This window comes from Lissotriton vulgaris, chromosome 7 (genome assembly GCF_964263255.1).
Source record: "Lissotriton vulgaris chromosome 7, aLisVul1.2, whole genome shotgun sequence".
Lineage (NCBI taxonomy): Eukaryota > Metazoa > Chordata > Amphibia > Caudata > Salamandridae > Lissotriton > Lissotriton vulgaris.
This window is the reverse complement of record NC_141695.1, coordinates 1,219,232,052-1,219,244,470: the sequence shown is the minus strand read 5'-3', so window position 1 is coordinate 1,219,244,470 and position 12,419 is coordinate 1,219,232,052.

The window sequence follows — 12,419 nt, the reverse complement described above, 5'->3', positions numbered from 1 at the left end:
AGTGAACATTAAAATCCTGACCGTCATCATGACCGTCACCCCGCTGGAAATTGCCAAGGAAGTGATGTTGCAATGGGCAGGACTGGACTCTGAGGAGAGGCAGATGGCCCAGGTGGCTTGGCCGGCACACCTCCACGGTAAGGTCATTGCCATGGCTCGAGGTCTTACAATCAATCAATCGGTGGCTTATAGAGTGTGCTACTCACCCATTTGGGTCCCAAGGCACTTGGGGGGAGCAGATCCGGGTCAGTTGAAGAGCCTAGTCTTAAGGTTCTTCCTTAATGTGTGAAGGGTTAGGGAGCGTCTGATGTTGAACTGGAGCTCAATCCAGGTCTTGGCTGCGATGTAGGAGAAAACTCTCCCGCCGGTTATTTTTCTGCGGATGCAGGGGACCTTTGCAAGGGCGAGGTCGGTGGAGTGGAGTGTCCTCTTGGGTACATGGAAAAATACATGGTCATTGAGGTATATGGGTCCGATGTCGTTGAGGGATTTGTAGGTGTGGGTGAGGAGTTTGAAGGCAACCCTCTTCTCCACGGGGAGCCGGTGGAGGCTTTGTAGGTGTTGGGTCATGTTCTAGTGGTGCGGTGTCCCTAGGACGATCCTGGCTGCGGCGTTCTGGATGGTTTGGAGTCTGTGTAGAAGAGTTTTGTTGATTACGGTGAAGAGGGCTTTGCCGTAGTCTAGTCTGATGGTTATGAGTGCGTGGGTGATGGTCTTTCTGCAGTCAGCGGGGATCCATTTAAAGGCATTACGGAGGATGCGGAGGCAGTTGAAACTGGTGGACGTGACGGTGTTGATCTGGCGGTTCATGGAGAAGGAGGAGTCGAGGAATATGCAGAGGTTCTGAGCGTGGTCTGTCTGGGTGGGTGGGCTCCCGAGGGCGGAGGGCCTCCAGGTGCTGTGCTAGGCGGATGTGCAAGGACCGAGGATGAGGATCTCGGTCTTCTCGGAGTTGAGCTTTAGGCAGCTATCCTTCATCCAGGCTGCTACGTTTCTCATTCCTTCCTGGAAGCAGAGTCTGGTGTCTTCTGGGTGAGGTAGAGGATTAACTGGGTGTCATCAGCATAGGATACGATGCTAAGCCTGTGCTGTCTGAAGATGGCGGCGATGCGGGCCATGTAGCTGTCGAAGAGCGTCAGGCCTAGTGATGATCCTTGGGGTCAGATGATGTTAGTGGGATCAGAGAGGAAGCGCGGGGAGTCTGATCCTCTGGGTTCTGCTGGAGAGGAAGGATTGGATCCAGTCAAGGACAGATCCCTGTATTTCTGAGTTGTGGAGTCTGGTGGCTAGCGTGTGACGTGAGATGGGTTCCAAGGCTGCCGAGAGGTCCAGGAAGATGAGTGCTGCACTGTGTCTCTGGTCTAGCAGCATGCGTATGTCGTCGGTGGCAGCAAGGAGGGCGGTCTGTGCTGTGATTGCTGCAGAAGCAAGGCTGGGATGCATCTAGGATGGAGTTATCTTCGATGAAGGTGGTCAGCTGGGCGTTGACGAGTCTTTCCGTGATTTTGGCTGCAAAGTGGAGGAGAGAGATGGGCTAGTAGTTCTTCATGTCAGTTAGGTCGGCTGTTGGTTTCTTGAGGAGGGGTTTCACCTCTGCATGCTTCCAGTCGTCTGGGCAGATGCCAGACATGAGAGAGGAGTGTATTGTCCGTCCTTGTTCCGGTGCAATGACAGCAACAGCCCTGTGGAAGATGTGAGGGGGGCAGGGATCCATTAGGGTTCCCCAGTGCGTCTTCTTCGTTGTTGAGGTGATGAGTTCGATGGACGCGGGCCCCAGGAGGTGATAATTGGCTTCTCGGCGGTGGTGGGTGGTGTGGTACTGTCTTCTGCTGGCTCACTGAAGTTGTTAAGAGGACCTTGATCTCCAAGTGGAATTAGGAGCTGAGTTTTTCACAGACTTCCTGGGAGGGTGTAATGTCCGTGACCTTGCAGGTCGGTTTTGCGAACTGCTGAATGGCATTAATCAGTTCCTTGACGTTGGATGCGTTGGTCTTGACTTTGTCTCTGATGAAGGTCCTTTTGGTGCCCCTTATACTCTGGTGGTAGTCCTTCAGGGCGCTCTTGTGGTTTTTCTGTGCTTCAGTTGTCTTCTAGTTCCTCTAGGTTTTCTCCAAGCATCTGCTGGAGCGTATGGCTTCTTGGAATTTGGTGGTGAACCAAGCAGCCTTCAGCCGCGTTGTTTCGTGGTGCAGCACAGAGGGGCCAGCTTGTCGGCACACCAGGAGACCCAGTGGTGGAATTCCCTGGCTCCGGAGTTGGTGTCAGTCATTGAGTTGGGGGGGGTCTTGGAGGAGGGTGGAGTTCAGGTGTTCCTTGGTGACCGTACCCCAGTTCCTTAGTGTCAGGCGCGGGGCAGGCTTGGGTGCGGTGGTGGTGTTGAATGTTAAATGGACGCAGTGGTGGTCCGTCCAGAGGGGCTGGGTTGGTTGGTTGAAGCGGATGTTTGATCCTCTTACAAAGATCGGGTTGAGGGTGTAACCCACTCTGTGGGTGGGAGTGCTGACGAGCTGTTTCAGTTCGAGGTTGGCGAGGTTCTTGAGGAGTATGGTGGAGTCAGAGTCCTGGCTGTTTTCGAGGTGGAAGTTCAGGTCCCCGAGCAGAATGTAGTCCATGGAGGTGATTGCGTGGTGTGTAGCGAGCTCAGCGATGGTGGCTGCGGGCTGGACGGGGCGTTCCTCGCTGTCTGTAGATGGGGTGCTGCATAACGTGGTCCTGGGGCTGGTCTGTATCTGGAAATGGAGGTGTTCTGTGTTGGAGTGGGGGTCACTCATGCTGGATGTGGACAATCAGAGGTGGGTCATGTGTGCAGTGGCGAGTCCTCCTCCCAGGCGTTGTGGGTGGCCCTTTCTCTGGATCTTCTAGCCATCAGGGATTGCTGAGACGATGTTGGGCAGGAGGTGGCACTGGTCCAACTTTCCTTGAAGAATGCGATGACGGGCGAGTGGGTGTTGATCAGGTGCCAGATCACTACGGCGTGTCGGTGTAGGGAGCACACGTTGAGAAGAATGCAAGTCAGGGTTTCAGTGGGTCGTTCGGTGGCCGCCTACTGAACGAGTGCCTTGTCGACGGTGAAGGATCTTCAGTAGTGTCTGCATGAGAACTGCCCATGGATTATGTTGTGCGAGGATCTTATGCAGTTGGTGTGGCCTCCAGGGTTGAGAGTGCGGAGGGTGGCTGAGTCATGGAGGTGGAGACCAGGAGAACCAGGGTTCCTGGTGCTGGTCAAGGTCGGGTCGCGGACGGGCACAGACCGGCTTGCCTTATGTGCGCCTTCAGCGCACCAGCAGCATGACCGCACATTGGTCACCATTTAGTAGGGGAGGGGGCAGGAGCAGAGGAGTGGGAGGCGGGAGCGGGCTGAATCGGGGGGTGGGCCGCAGGAGCAGCAGCTGTGGAAAAAGTAAGCACAAGGGATGAGGGTAAAACCACAAAATGCAGAGACAGTAACAGTTACAAAAATACAATAAGCAAAGGCAACAGTCAGGCACAAATAAGGATTAGCAGGGGGAAATAACAGCAAAAAAAGAGTAGGTAATGGAGCAGCCTTGAACCCTGGAGAGAGAGGGCTCAAGACTCTGGCGATCCGGCTGAAGTGTTGGGGAGAGTGCTACCTTTAACCAGAGGTCAAGGAATACCGTGCGCTCCCCGCAGCAGTCGCCATTTAGTAGGGGAGGGAGGCGGAAGCAGAGGAGTGAGAGGCGGGAGCTGGGCTGAATTGGGGGCAGGGCAGCAGGGGCAGCTGTAGGAAGAAGCAAAGGAACCGCTGGAGACAGGTTGAGGAGTGACGAGATTTATTTAGAAGTAGTGTACAGGTCGAGCTCCAGCCTGACAATGACACAGTCACATAACCGCATCACAAACACAAACACTCCACCATTTCGAAAGATAACATTCCACAATAACACGAGACTGTCACGAGCTGTGACAGACAATCACCACGCTCGTGACAGCTCGTGTATAGGACAGTACCCAACACAGCTTCCCCCCATAAAATGAAAAAAAAAAAATATATCATCGTAAAATCAATTCATAACAAAATCTCTAAACCTAGACGGCAGACGATGTGAGCGAACGCACCTAGAGTTATCATCACTGCCGTCAGCTCTGGTATTGTCAGTCTGTTCAGAATGTTCCCCCACATCCAAAAACACATTACTGTCACAATCATCTTGAACAGAAACAGGCCCAGAGAAAACTGAAACCCTATTGAAATTCCAAACGAAGCCGCCTTCAACCCTGACAGCACTCTTGAAGACTTCAATCACTTTTTTAGGGTTAGACCACACAGGAAAGCCTTTACAAACACCTTCTTTTTTTTTAATCAGAACGTAATCACCCACTTTTACCGAACAACCGGGTGCAGAACCAATTTTCTTCCGCATGGAAAGTTTCATTTTATTTTTGTATAGCTCAACTCTCTGGTGAACAGCCTCAAAATCAACCTTCAAAAACTCATCGGATCCACTCATATTCTTTTTCAACCACCAAGGTGCTAAACTGGTACTAGGCTTACGTCCTCTTAAGAGCTTAAAAGGGCTAACTAAAGTTACAGAGTTGGGAGAAGTCCTATATGCCAAAAGCATGGACTGTAATGCATTCTTCCAATTCAACCCCCCCTTGATGGAGAGTTGGACAGCTTCTTTAATGACGCGGTTGAAGCGTTCAACCTGACCATTGACTTCAGGATGGAAAACTGCAATTCTCCTATGAGTGATACCACACTTAACCATAAAACTTTCCATTTCTTTACTTACAAATTGAGGACCATTGTCAGTTACGACCTCTTGGGGAATCCTTTTTCTCTGCAAAAAACCTCGTCCAGGAATTCGATCACTTTCTGAGAAGTGATATCCTTAACCATTTTGACCTCAGGCCATTTAGAATAGTAATCAATCAAGACAATTCCAAAAGACTCCTGCCTAGGCAAACAAGTAAAAGGACCAATGATGTCTAAACCCAATTTACGCCAAGGGCCACTAGGAAAATCAACAGGTTGTGGTTCCGAACGTAAAGCTACAGCAGTTTTGTCACTGTTTGAACAGAAAACACACGAACGTACAAAACGATCTACACAAACATCAATACCTGGCCACCAAAATGTCTCCTTCACTCGTCTCCTAGTAAAAGAAATACACAAATGCCCTTCATGAGCAATCTTAAGGATAATGTTCCTAAAAGAGAAAGGAGGTACTATCTTGTCTCCCCTTAAAACTAAACCATTCTCCTCTGCAAGCTCCTCTTGAATTTTATAGAAACCCATCATATCGCCCGACAATTTCCTTGGTTCAGGCCAACCTTGTACTAGATATCTCTTGGCACTACATAGCTCCACATCCTTACTCATTTCCGTTACCCAACGTTTCTCTTGCAGAAATGAGCGATCCAAATCAACGTCATCAAAAGTGAAAGCGACTTCACAATCATCCTCTATAATCCACCAGAACCCTCACAAGAAGAAACAAGCCTGGACATACAATCTGCATGTACGTTTGCTTTACCCTGAACATAATCAATTTGGTATTGAAAAGACTGTAATCTAGATGCAAGTCTCGCAAGACGCGCCGACATTGTCCTACCACCACCAGGAGACATGAGAAAAATCAAAGGTTTGTGGTCAGTTTTTATGATAAACCTTGTGCCCCACAAAAATGGTCTAAAGTGTTCCGCACCCCACACACATGCCAGTCACTCCCTCTCTATGACAGAATAATTTCTTTCCGCATCCCTCAAGGCTCTTGATGCATAAGCAACAATCCACTCCTTCTCATTATCTCTCTGTACCAGAACGCCACCCAATCCAGAACTGCTAGCATCCACCATGACAATGCACTTGGCTCCACACACAAAAGGTTTGAGACACGGCGCATTAACAATGAACTTTTTCAAATCCTTAAAAACTTCACTCATATCCTCAGTCCAAATAAACTTGGCATTCTTCTTCAACAAACACCTAAAGGGATCAACTTTGGCTGCAAAATTTGGTATGAACTTTGCATAAAATTCAATGAGTCCCAAAAACGCCACCAGTTGTTCTTTGGAAGAGGGAACAGGAGCTTTGACAATGCTTTCGACATGATAACGTTTAGGTTTAATTCCGACGCCACTTATGGTATGCCCTAAATACTCAACTTCTTTTTGCCCAAACTTGCACTTATCAAGACGTAAAGTAAGACCTTTTCTTGACAAAGCAGCAATTACTCCTTCAACATTTTTATCATGCTCCTCATTGTCCTTCCCAAAAACGAGAATGCCATCCTGAAATGCCACTGCGCAATTTAACCCTTCCAAAGTGTCCCTCATAAGTCTTTGAAAGACTGAGGCGGCACTCGCCAAACCGAATGGCATGCGACAAAATCTGTAAAGACCCTCTGGTGTATTGAAAGCGGTAATGTTTTTTGATTCCTCAGCCAACACAACCTGATGGTACGCGCTAGCCAAATCAATGCACGAAAAGACTTGTGCCCCCGCTAGAGTAGAAACCATCTCATGAAGGTTGGGTAAGGGATGAGAATCAACCCAAATCGCTTCATTGACACTACGAAGGTCCACACATAGCCTAAGTTCACCAGAAGATTTGATGGAAATTACAATGGGAGAAACCCAAGGGGACCATTCAATGGGTTCAATGATGTTTTTTTGGCATAGATCTTTAAGCATGTCCTTCAATTTGCTTCTAAAAGATAGAGGCACATTCCTCACACTATGTCGAAAAGGAATAACATTATCATGAAGCTTGATAACATGCTCACTACCTTGATACCGTCCCAAAGTACCACTGAAAACATTAGGAAATGATTTCCTCAAACTATCCACTAATTTGGAATTATCCACAGAAATACTAGATATACTGTGTGGTTCTTCAACAAAAATGGGGGGATTGGCTCTAGGATCAATTTTCATTCCCAATTGATATTGATGGGGCCACCCCAAAAGTGACAAGCCAGATTTTGCTACATAAATTTTCCCATCAGTATGATGGCCACAAAATTGTAAACTTGCTTCAACATAACCAATTAAATCAATGTTGTGACCAGTATACCCACCAGGTGATACATCAGGAGCGATCAAGGTTTTGCCCGGCAATTTTTCATGAAAAACATCCAAGGAAAAATTGGTATACCAGGCACATGAGTCTACAAAAAATTCCATATCAACACTGTCCACCCTTACTATGCAGGAGGGAAATTTAGTGCACTCACCCTCCCTACAAACATTAATGACAGTGTTGACTTGAAATTCTCCTTCATCATCAAAAGCATCACTATCACAATAATCATGTACACAGTTTACTTTCCTTGGTAAAGATTTACATAACTTAGAGAAATGGCCTTTTTTTCCGCATTTAGAACAAGTTTTCCCCAAAGATGGACAATTTCTACAGTCAGCTAAATGACTATCACTTCCACATCTGAAGCAAAGTAGTCTTGTAAAAAAAAATTCTTGCTTTTGATTCTTGAACCTGCTATCTGTTCTAGGTGGAAAATCATTCCTTTGTGAATATTTTTTTTTTAATTTTTCAGAATCTTTAGGAATATTGAAAACATCATTCTTATCATTGCCTCTAATCTCTTTCACAAATTTTTCAGAGTGTTCAATAGATTTGGCAATATCTATAGCATTGTTTAAAGACAAATCAGATGTGGTCCAGAGTCGTTCTTGTACTTTTTTGTTATTAGTTCTCATCAAAATTTGGTCTCTTAACACTTGCTCATAGGAAATGTGTTCAAAATCACAAGTAACCGCTAGTGACCGTAGAGCTGAAACAAAGTCTTCAACAGGTTCGTCGGCACGTTGTTTTTGTGAATAAAAAATAAACCTCTCCATTACGACATTTTTCTTTTTACCATAACGCAAATTCAATTGTGAAGCAGCATACTCATAAACATTTAAATTCCCTGGGTTGATTAAAGGTGGTAGAGATTTAAATTCCTTCAAAGCAATACCACCCAAACAATGCTTTAATAAGGATAACTTCCTCTCAGGCTCACATTCTCCCTCCTCTAGTGCATCTACATATGCTAGAAAAACAGGCTCCCATATCTCCCAAGCCATAGGTGGTTCACCTGGAGATGAGAGGAAAGACGGTGGAGAAACAATACCAGACATTTCAAGAATAAATAATAGCTCTCTTAAAAGAAAGAAAAAATCAGTGCAGACACAAAAAAAAATGTCAGATGGTTGCCATGGAACCAGAAGTTAAATTGTTTCCTCTTTTGCCATAAATTCACATGAAAACGTTAGAATCCACAGAACTGTTGACACAGCAAAACAAGGAAATGAAATCCAAAGAGAAAGATTGATACCTTCCAATAAAACTGTCATAAATCGAGTTGAAGAAATTACCTTCCTCGCAGTTTGCTTCCTTTTTCTTATTTTTTTTAAAATGGCCACTACGTCGTTGATGCGTTATATCGAACAGAAATTGGCCTTGTTTCAGAGACGTATCTTATGTGGTGTGCAGCGTGGTGTGCGTGATATTCTTTAAAGGAAATCGAGCACAGGATGTACGCTCGAGACAGAATGCACGCTCGAGATCACCTTGCGCAACTGCAACTGAGTGCCAGACTAAAAGAAATCAGCTTCCACGCACCTGAGCTTTCTGAAGAAATCCTTTTGGTTAAGACGTACCTTCACAAAAGAAACTCCTCGAAACAGGTACTCTCCAAAGTATGGTTCCGTTTTGGAATTTTCCCTTAGTTTTTAAAGTATCCTTATTATCCTTTTTTTTTAAAAATACACGGCAATTGAAGATCCCGCCCGTCGCCAGTGTAGGAAGAAGCAAAGGAACCGCTGGAGACAGGTTGAGGAGTGACGAGATTTATTTAGAAGTAGTGTACAGGTCGAGCTCCAGCCTGAGAATGACACAGTCACATAACCGCATCACAAACACAAACACTCCACCATTTCGAAAGATAACATTCCACAATAACACGAGACTGTCACGAGCTGTGACAGACAATCACCACGCTCGTGACAGCTCGTGTACAGGACAGTACCCAACAGCAGCAGCGGCAGGAAAAGTAAGCACTGGGGACAGGGTGAAACCGAGACAGTAACAGTTACAAAAATACAACAAACAAAGGCAACAGCCAGGCACAAATAATGATCAGCAGGGGTAATATTAGCAAAATACAGAGAAGGTAACAGAGCAGCCTCGAACCCTAGAGAGAGAGGGCTCAAGACTCAGGTGAACTGGCTGAAGTGGGGGGCTGCTAAGGAGAGTGCTACCTTGGACCAGAGGTCAAGGTATCATGCGCGCTCCCCTGCTGCAGCCGCCATTTAGTAGGGGAGGGGGGTAGGAGCAGAGGATTGGGAGGCGGGAGGAGGGCTGAATCAGGGGGGCGGGCTGCAGGGACAGCATCAGTGGGAAAAGTAAGCACAGGGGACGCAGGTGAAACCGCAAAATACAGACAGTAACAGTTACAAAAATACAATAAACGAAGGCAATTGTCAGGCACAAATAAGGATCAGCAGTGGGAAATAACAGCAAAATACAGAGAAGGTAATAGAGCAGCCTCGAACCCTTGAGAGAGATGGTTCAAGGCTCGGGTGATCCAGCTGAAGTGCGGTGCTGCTGGGGAGAGTGCTACCTTGGACCAGAGTTCAAGGAATCCTGACCGCTACCCCGCAGCAGTCGCTATTTAGTAGGGGAGGGGGGCGGGAGCAGAGGAGTGGGGGGCGGTAGCTGGGCTGAATCAGGGGGCGGGGCTGCAGGGGCAGCAGCAGCGGGAAAAATAAGCACAGGGGACGTGGGTGAAACCGCAAAATCCAAAGACAGTAACATTTACAACTCTGCAATTATCTTTTTGGCAACAGCACGCAATCAGCTGCCTGCAGTTCTAATTATTTTAGTAGCAGAAGGTTTTCTGTCCTGGGCTGTTTTTTATACTCTGTTGGACTAAGGTAAAATACAGGTCAGAATGAAGTGGATAAAAACACTGAGGTTTCCATATTTTATATAGGAGCATTTATTATTGGGGCAAGACCTTCTTGGAGTTTCTTGGTGCTCAAATGGGTGTAATGTCTGATATTCATACCTTTCCATCATCTTCGTTGCTTGATTTTGAGTGCAAGAAAGTGTCACTCATAGTCATTGAAATGTCACTCATAATTACACTGAAATCATGTAAATGCCACAAATATCAATCTGAAAATCTTGCCAGCTATGCATGTAGTGGAGATTTCCACCTTTAAATGGTGTTCCATCTTTCATGATATCTCTTTGTAAATTCCTGTCAGGTGTAAATTAGTTGCATTTGGTTGGGAATAGAATTTACCTTTTTGAGTGGGAGCACAAGCCACTTTAAAGAGATTGGGTACATCCTCAGTAATAATTCTTTAAAAAATAGTGTGGCTCATTACTCCAGTGAATGCTGTGTGAATCTGACTCTAGCTGCTAGAATGATATTAAATGTTTTACATATTACAGACTCATCCTGTAGGTAGGCAGCTAATATTTACCTTAGGTTACAGTGACCCTGACAGCAGAAGTATTTTAAGAGTATAAGGGATAAAACAACCCCTACAGAACATTATTTGGATACTGAAAGTCACAGAGGAGTCCCATACCCTTATAAGGTTTTGGAACTATAAGGCGACTTTCCGTATACTCATCATGTATGGCAGAGTTTACTTTATCCTATTCGTTGTGTGGCCAGAACACCACCTTTCCCACAAGCCATAACACCTTTGTGGGTACCTCATATGAAAGAGATCATGTTTTGCAAACATGAAGGATAAACCTAAACCCTCTAGTGCAAAATTGCACACATCAATTGCCTGTGGGATATTTGTTGCAAACGATTTTAGAAATAGTTCAATATGTCAGTTAAAAAAACAAAAAGTTGCAGTAGCTCAGAATGAGTAGAAGCATGCAGAAAATTCTAACTTTTCTTTAATTATCTAAGGAGAGCAACAAAATGTCATTCTCCATCTCGCTGTAAACTAGAAAAACAGAGCTCAGGAAAGAAAAGCAGCATTTCATTTTGGTTGCATTAAACAGCTTCTGGTACCAGGCATTGTCACGTCACAACTCAACTGCAATAATTTATTACTGTTTAGTTTTGAAAAGCAGCCTCATATTTATGGCTAAGGGAACAAAAACCTGGGATTTCCAGATTTCATTTTACATGACAATGAGACTTCACATTTTGGTGCCGGCAGTATGAAAGCATGAACAAGTAAGAGTGCCTGCATTAAATTTTCTGCTCAACCTGCCCAGTGCTTGTGAACCTACCTATAGCTCCTCTTCTGTCTCCATTTGCTTTGGGTGCCTTTATTTAGTTTTAAGTGAAGATAAACAAATCCTTTCTCTCTCTTTCCTGACTGAGGGAGCTGCAGCACAGTAGTTGCTCACATAGTGATTGCCCTCAGAAGCCTTTAAGTATCCCTTCATGCAAAAACCTCAAACTTCAGGTAAAACTGGTTCCTTATGCTAAGAGAGGGGCTGATACCCAGATAAAGATGTGCATTTGTGATTAAACTGTCTCCAATCACGCAGGTTGTACTTTGGTAGGAAATAATATGTGTGATCCATTGATGATGTGTTGGATGGGCATTTAATTGGGCACTTAAAGTTGTGAATGGCCATTTAAGGTGAAGTATTGACTTAGGTTTGTGGCCATGAGTATTTATGTTTGTGCCAGGGCATTTGCGACTGTAACTTAACATATATTGTGATGATATGCCAATCCATAGTGCACGGCCCCAGGGTATTTGATGAAATATCCGTGCTTTAAAAGATGCAGTTGGATATTTGAAGGTGTCCTTCAGCACAGCATGTGATATACATAGATAGTTTAAATGTAACATGTTAAACTAAAAAAACTCACTGAATTTCACCAGTTGTAGATAGCTGAAGTAGCTATAACCCACAATCTCACCACACACAGTGTTGACATCAACAATGTAATTTCCGATACCATTGAAACTATCAAGGAAGTCATAGAACATGTCACAAGTGATTGAATACGTGTGTTCACAAGCAGTTCATGGCGAGGACATCCCCATCCTGACTCCAATATGTTATTTTTTTATTTCAGGACCTAGGGACTAAGGGGCATATTTATCAAGCTTTCACGCAGTGCAACACAGCAAACCACTTTCATTTGCTGAGCTGTGTGAAAGAGCAGAAGTATACCGTATTTAACATTATATGGCAAATACTGTCTTTTACTTGGTCTGGCGCACAATCCGCTTCATATCGCCAAAGCAGGCACTATTGTGCTGTGGTGCAAGGGTGACTGCAATGGAGGCGGGATTGATTTTGTGCAGGCAGGGACACATTCCTACACAAAAACAACCCTCAGAGGCATTTTCCTCTTTCTATGTGTGCTGCAGGATACAACACACATTGAAGGAGTAAACAACAAGCAGAATTCAAAATGTTTAACCTTGTTGTGCCTCACCTGGGGAGGCAT